Source organism: Nannospalax galili, unplaced genomic scaffold (genome assembly GCF_000622305.1).
Source record: "Nannospalax galili isolate Female #2095 unplaced genomic scaffold, S.galili_v1.0 scaffold18, whole genome shotgun sequence".
NCBI classification, from domain to species: domain Eukaryota; kingdom Metazoa; phylum Chordata; class Mammalia; order Rodentia; family Spalacidae; genus Nannospalax; species Nannospalax galili.
The window spans coordinates 7,458,125-7,465,598 of record NW_008346548.1 but is presented as its reverse complement, the minus strand read 5'-3'; the positions used below and the strand labels follow the sequence as shown (position 1 = coordinate 7,465,598).

Below are 7,474 nucleotides of genomic sequence, written 5' to 3'. Positions count from 1 at the left end.
TCCCTTTAAACAGACCCATAACACATAAGGACATTGAAACAGTAATACACAACCTCCCAACTAAAAAAAGCCCAGGACCAGATGGATTTGTAGCAGAATTCTACCAGATATTTAAAGAAGATCTACATTCCAATACTACCAGGATAATGAAAAGGAACCAGGGAGGTAAAGGAAAAGAAAGAATCTGAAAGAGAACAGTAGGAAACAGGTGTTAATAAGGGAGATATGGATAAAAATGGGGTTATTTTAAAGGGAGAGGGGAAGGAAGGTGTGATGGCTAATCCTGGGTGTCAACTTGATTGGATCTGGAATTAACTGAAATGAAAGAGATCTTCTTGATTGGATCATCTAAAGCTGGAAGACACACCCTAAATGTGGGTGTTACCTTCTGATGGCAGCCGGTATAAAAAACCAAGGCAGAGGAGAATGCGGGGCTTTTTGCAGCTTGCCTTCTCTCTCGCTGGTGAGTTTGTCTTGCTGCTGTAGACTGAAGACTAGCTGATCTTTTTGGAATTCATCAGACCTTCAGCACCAGCTTCGGACTACTGAGACATTCAGCCTTGTGGACTGAGCAACTACTGATTCTCAGCCTCTCCAGTGTGGTGCAGCCATTGTTGGACTACTCGGACTCTATCCTGTGAGCTAAGCTTATAAATCTCTACACATATATATATTCATTCTACCAGATCTATTTCTTTAAAGAACCCTGACTAATACAGAAGGCTATACAAGGAACCTAGGGGATAAAGGGAAAGAAGGAGCTCAAGAGAGGTGGGACCATAGGAGAAGTGTATAATTAAGAGAGAAATGGGAAAAATGGGTGCACTTTAAATGAGGAAACCATAGTGGAAGGGTTAGACAATGCAAGAGATAAACAATGCCTAGCTCGTTTTAAAAAACCAGAGGGAACCATATTAGTCCAACAACCTACTGACAAATTATACATACAACCAGATCAAAGAATATAATGTAGGTCTAGGCAAGATTTATCTGAGAGTGTTTGGTCTTTGCCCAAGCCTTATCTACATGGCACATGGTAATTAAAAGTACCAGACTGGTGGAACTAAACTTCTTGGATGTTTAACAGCCATACTATGAGGCCTATACTAATCTGGTCAGAGGGACAAAAAGGACAGTTTTTGTTCCTTTCCCTCCTAGGTTGACTAAGTTCCAGGGGACTATGAGCATCTCTCAAAATGTCCTGTAACTGTGGTGAGTCACCTGTCCTCTTGATCAAGGAGGCCATGGAGATCCCACCAGATGGACTTGAACCAGTGTCCAGTCTACAAAGAGGAGGGTCAACACAGAGGAAACATTTCCTCCATGCTTCCAAGCGAAGCCAGCCATGGTCGAGCAGGACTTTTGACTTATCTTCACATAGATGGAACTGGTAAAAGAAAGGAGCCAGGGGCTCCTCCCAAGCCCATGTGACCCGTGAGGAACAGATCCTCAAATGACCTTAAGAGTAAAAGTAAATTGGTTTGTCTGGGCCAGTTGCAGGGTCTTGAACACCCAAAAAGAAAGTATAACCAAAGATTAAAGGGGTCAGTATAATTTTTTTAAGAATCCATATGTATAGCTAAAGCCAAATAACAAGAAACAATGCCAGACAGAAGATACCTTCCTTTGAGTTATTGGCCAGAGTGGCCTAAAAGACTCCCAGACAGTAACCCAGCATAGAACTGGGAAAATGAACAGCAGACCCCAATCTTATCTAAAGGAATATTGACAACTGATTGCTGCTAGATGAGGAACAGTTGATCTTCCTAAAACAAGGATCTCTACGTAGGCTGACTAGATTCAGCAGATAGACAAGCACTGGGGAATGGCTGGGGGTGCCGACAACACAGTGGATGGTAATGGGGTGATAGAGTATATGGACTCCAGTGGGAGCAGGAAGGTTATGGGAGGGTGCCATTTGGGAAGTAGATATATAGATATATAAGTTTGTTTAGGATGTTCTGTATGATATACACACAAAAAAAATCAACAATTTTTTTAAAAAAATCATATTTGAGGAGGAAGCATGAAAATTTACTTCATGTTACTTAGTAGAGGTGATAAACATTATCATTGAAATCTACCTGATGACTTTATAGACATACACAGGTGCCAAGGATCCTTTTTTTTCATAACCGACTTTGACTAGGAATCATCAGGTACACATAAAGACACATGGGCAAACATCTGAGTTTTAGTAGCATTAAAAATGTAGGAAACAGCATATTTTAAAATGAAATGGAGCTCTTCTTTAAAGGTTAAAATTTCATTCAATTTTATGTCTTACAGGGTTTATACTGAGTTCAATATTGTATAACTGTATTAATTCAACTGTGAACCTAAAAATTTACAGCCACTTTTGAAAGAGCTGTGTCCTTACTCTGGAAATTGTTACTGAATATATTAAAGCTGTAATGAAATGTTTCTTCTAATCATGTGCTTATTAAATTAAATTTTTTTAAAAAAATCAGTCACCATATATATAAACTAAATGCATTAGGCAAAAACTGTAAGACATACAAGAGGGATTAAATAAAATAATTATATTGGAAGTCTTCAATATCATTGAAGCAGTCTGCTGATTTCAGAACAGGGAAAATCTTGTACATATGTTATATACAGCATAGCATGGTATAAGAATTGAATAAATAGTGTAACATAATGAATTCCTATGTATAGAATCTAACATTTCTCAAAAAACAACAAAATATGTTTTGGTATCGTGGAATATGCCAAAAAGCTAGTTACTTTTAATCATAAATAAATCCTTGAGGTGAACCGGTGGCTATAATCCGGCATTCAGAAGGCAAAGGTAGGCAGATCATGAGTTCAAGGTCAGCCTGGGCTACAAAGAAAGATCCTACCTGGAAAGAAAAAAAAAAAAAAAAAAAAAAGAGTGTATCCTAAACAAAATCTCACAGCTACATTCTCTGGCTCTGTTTGTTGTTGTTGTTATTGTTTATGATGCTGAGGGTTGCACCCAGGGCCCTTTACCGACAAAGCATCCACAGGACCACTGAGCTATCTTCTCAGATATATTTTCTGATCTCAGTCAAATAGCACTGAAAATAGATCATATAAAAGTAATCAAATGCCAGGTGTGGTGGAAAACACTTCTGATGCCAGTACTCAGGAGGCAGAGGCAGGCAGATCCCTGAGTTTGAAGCCAGATGGACTACATAGTAAGTTCCAGGTCAGCCAGGGGTGCATATTGCGACCCTGAAAACTAATTAATAAGTAATCAAAATTGGGAGGAGGAGATAGTTCAGCTGTTAAGAGCTCATATTGCTCTTGTGGAAGACCAGAGTTCAGTTTCCAGCACCCATGTTGGGCAGCTCACAAACAACTATAACTCCAGCTCCAGGGGATCCTGTGGCCTCTGGAAGAACCTGCACTCACATGTATGTATCCTCACACAGACACACATGCATACGTACACATAATTAAAATTTTTTAATGAAAATAAATGATTAAAATTAATGCAAACAGGAAAAAATTTAAATTATAAAATATTTATAAAGCAACCAAAAGAGAATATGTTTTTACCAAAATCCAAATGTCACAGTGGAAACTGTACTCAGAAAATGAAGATATAACCTTAAATGTTTTCAATACTAAGTCAGAGAAAATAAAATAATTTGTTTCATCATAAGCAGAAAAAAAAACAGCAAAAGGGGAAAAACAAAGCAGAAATGAAGGATTAATCTAAAGTTATTATAGTACAAAAAAAGAAAATATAAGTAAATATGAAATTTCATGTACAAAAAAGTATAATGACCTGGTGTGATTAAGACTGAACAGGGGCAGGAGAAATGGTCCAGTAATTAAGAGTGTGTACTGTTCTTCCTGAGGACCTGAGTTTGATTCCCAGAACCCACACTGGGTGGCCAAAAACCACCTGTAATTCCAGCTCCAGGAAATCTGACACCTCTGGCCTCTGAGGGCTCCAGTACTAATGTGCAGTTACACAGACACACACATACATATGCACATGATTAAAAATAAAATAAAATAAATAAAATTTAAAAAGAAAAGACTGAACAGGGTTGGAGAGATGGCTCAGTGGTTAAGAGCACTGGCTGCCCTTGCAGAGGACCCAGGTTCAATTCCCAGCACCCACATGGAAACTCACAATCATCTGTAACTACACTTTTAGGGGGCACAACACCCTCTTCTAGCATCCCTGGGCACAAGTCATACATGTGGTATATATACATTCATGCAACATTCATGCAAAACACTTTATACACATAAAATTTTAAAAATTTGGGTGTGGTGGCACACGCCTTTAATCCCAGCCCTCAGGAGGCAGAGGCATGCAGATATCTGTGAGTTCAAGGCCAGCCTGGTCTACATAGTGAGTTCCAGGCCAGCTGGAACAGGAGACCCTGTCTCAAAGAAGACCAAACATAAATAAATAAATAAATAGATAAATAAATAAATAAATAGATAAATAAATAAATAAATAAATAAATAAATAAATAAATACTGAACAAGTTGATAAAATTAACCACAATAGAAAAGTGATGAAAAAGTATTAAAGAATCCCTATGTCAACAAACTGGAATCCTAAAAAGAGTGGGGAATTACCTAGTAAAAATACAAATTATCACATTTAAACCTGAAAAAAGGATAAACCAATCAGCTATGATAGAAAAACGTGGAATGGTCCTTTAAAATCTTACAATGAAGAAGCTTCCAGGATTATATATGCTCCTAGCTGAGTGTTCGCTGGCCTTTAGCTGATTCTGATGTTATTTTAAGTAGTCAAGGCCTAGATTTAAAAAAAAAAGGGGGGAAGCGAGGGGAGAAAAACAGTATTCTTTTTAATCCACCCATGGTTTAATATCAAAGCTCTGTGTAGTTACATTTCATCTAATGGAACATAACAATGGTTGTAAAATTCAATTTTATGTACCATTACAAGAGCACTTAGGGTTTTTATTTTAAATTTAATTAAAGCACTGCTTTGGGCTTACCTTTAAAGTTTTTTTTTTTAAAAATTCCAGGCCAGCTGGGGCTACAGGAAAAAAAAAAAAAAAAAAAAAAAAAAAGAGAAGAAAAGAAAATGTCTTTGTCCTCAATGCCAAGCTCTCTGATCACTTTTCAGGTCATAGCTGCTGTCAGTGACTTTCTCTACAACAGTGTCCTCTATACTATCAAAGTATAGATGATATGACTTTTTCAAAAAAAAATGGGTCATTGTCGTGCTGGGATCCTTTTCCCAATGATTGATGTCCCCTCGGCAAGTTTTGATACAGTAGATTCTTGCTCTTGGCAGAGGGTGTCAATGGAAAGTTTCAGGCATGTCCACAAAAGCACAGGCCATGAGAGCCACATCATGACCTTGGCCTGGCCAATAGCAGATTTTCAGCTGCATCCTCATTTCAGAGATATTAAAACATCAAAAAACAGGTGCTGGAGGGATGGCTCAGTTGTTAAGAGCACTGGCTGCTCTTGCAGAGGACCCAGGTTTGGTTCCCATCACCCACATGGCAGCTCACAAGGCTAACAACTGTCAGTAACTCCAGTACCAGGGTATTCAACAACACTTTTCTGGCCTCTGACAGCATTGTACACACATGGTGCGCTTACATATAAGCAGGCAAAACTCTCATACATACAAAAAAAATTTTTTTAAGCATTCTTTTTTTATATAATTCTTTTTTAGAAATATTTTATCATTTTTATTTTATGTGTATGCATGTATTGCCTGCATGTAGGTAAGTGCACCCATGTAGTACAATGCCCTTGGAGGACAGAAGAGGCTGTTGGATCCCCTGGAACTGGAGTTATGGACAGTTGTTAGCTGCCATGTCGGTGCTGAGATTTAAACCCAGGTCTTCTGCAAGAACAGTCAGTGTTCTTAGCAGCTGAGCCATCTCTCCAGCCCCAAAAGCATATTCTTAAGTGAAGACATATTTGTATGTATGAAACATATTCTGCATCTTCCGTGTGGTTTCAATTTCTTTACAAGCATCTATACCATTACAATCAAGTAAAAAGATTTTTAGATGTGTGCAATGACATGTACTTATGTATCTGTGTGTATAAATCGCATAGCAAAAAACTGAAAGAATATTTAGCAAAAAGTCGGGGTTGGAGAGATGGTTCAATAGTTAGCAGCATTGGCTTCTCTTGCAGAGGACCTGGGTTCAATTCCCAGTACCGACAAGGTGGCTAACAACTATCCCTAACTCCAGTTCCAGGGGAATCCAACGAACGCCCTCTTCTGATCTCTGCAGGCATTGCACTTACACACATGCAATCAATACGCTCATATACATAAAATAAAAATATAAAATAAGACAGCCCACCTCCCGGGCTTGGCCCTGCAGAGGACCGGCCTGCGTAAGCTCGTCCCCACAGCTGCGAGGGTCCCCTAAGGCCGAGGCACAGAAGCCGGGCATGCTGGCCTTCCGGCCACTGCCGGTCAGCTCTTCATGGTTGCCAACGCTGTCTGTTCAGCTCGATAGGTGCCAACGAGGACCAGGAGATGGAACTAGAAGCTTTACGTCCTATTTATGAAGAAGATGAAAGTTTCCAGGAATTAAGTCCAGTTTCATTTCAATATAGGATAGGTGAAAATGGCGATCCCAAAGCCTTCTTAGTAGAGATTTCCTGGACCGAAACATATCCTCAGACACTTCCAGTTATATCTATGAATGCTTTTTTCTTAACAACACCATTTCCTATCTCCTCTGCTGTAAAGCAGAATATATTAGGCAAGTTACAGGAGGCAGAGGAAGTCAATCTTGGAGTCATAACCTACACACTGTTTGAATATGCTAAGTACAATCAAGAATAGTTCATGGAGAACCACCATCCTGTTAATTCTATCACATCTAAAATCAGTATCATCTCAGTTGAAACTCCCAACATAGCCCTGTCAGATAGAAAAAGGACAAAAAGAACAACTTTCAAAAGCTCAGAAACAAGCTGTTAGACAGTACAGATCACAAAGGGGAACTTCTTCCAGGCTGGAACTGGGTTGATGTTGTGAAGGTCTAGAATACTTATTTTCTAGTCTTCAAAATTATTACAGTTATTGCCATCAAATAATGAAAGTTTTATTTTCTGTTTTTCCTCCTGCAACCTTTGGGATTTCCTGGGGAATCTGTACATTTTCATCTTCAGCATTTAAGCAAAACTGGCTCTAAAGATGATGAATAACGTACCAAAACAACGGGTTCAACATCTGTCATTATTTTTTTTTTCTGGTACTGAGGAGGCTTTTTATAAGATACAGTTCTTTTACATATTTTTTTAAAATGTCAGTGGAAAGTTCCTGAAGAGATTTGGTTGAACTAAATGATTTTCACAAACTTGCTTTAATAAAAGCAAGGCTTAGGATCCTTCCTGAAGCCTGTTGAGCTTTGAGACTGGGTGACTATTAGGAACAGTAATCACTATTAACATGGTCCTATTCTAGATGTGATCATTTATAAAGGAGAACAAAGCCCTTTTCAAACTG

At 38.5% G+C, this 7,474-nt stretch overlaps 1 pseudogene; it reads left to right on the top strand.

Moving 5' to 3' along the window:
• The window catches only part of LOC103742024, an 11,644-nt pseudogene extending 4,471 nt beyond the window's left edge, over positions 1-7,173 (top strand).
• The last annotated feature ends 301 nt before the right edge of the window (positions 7,174-7,474 follow it).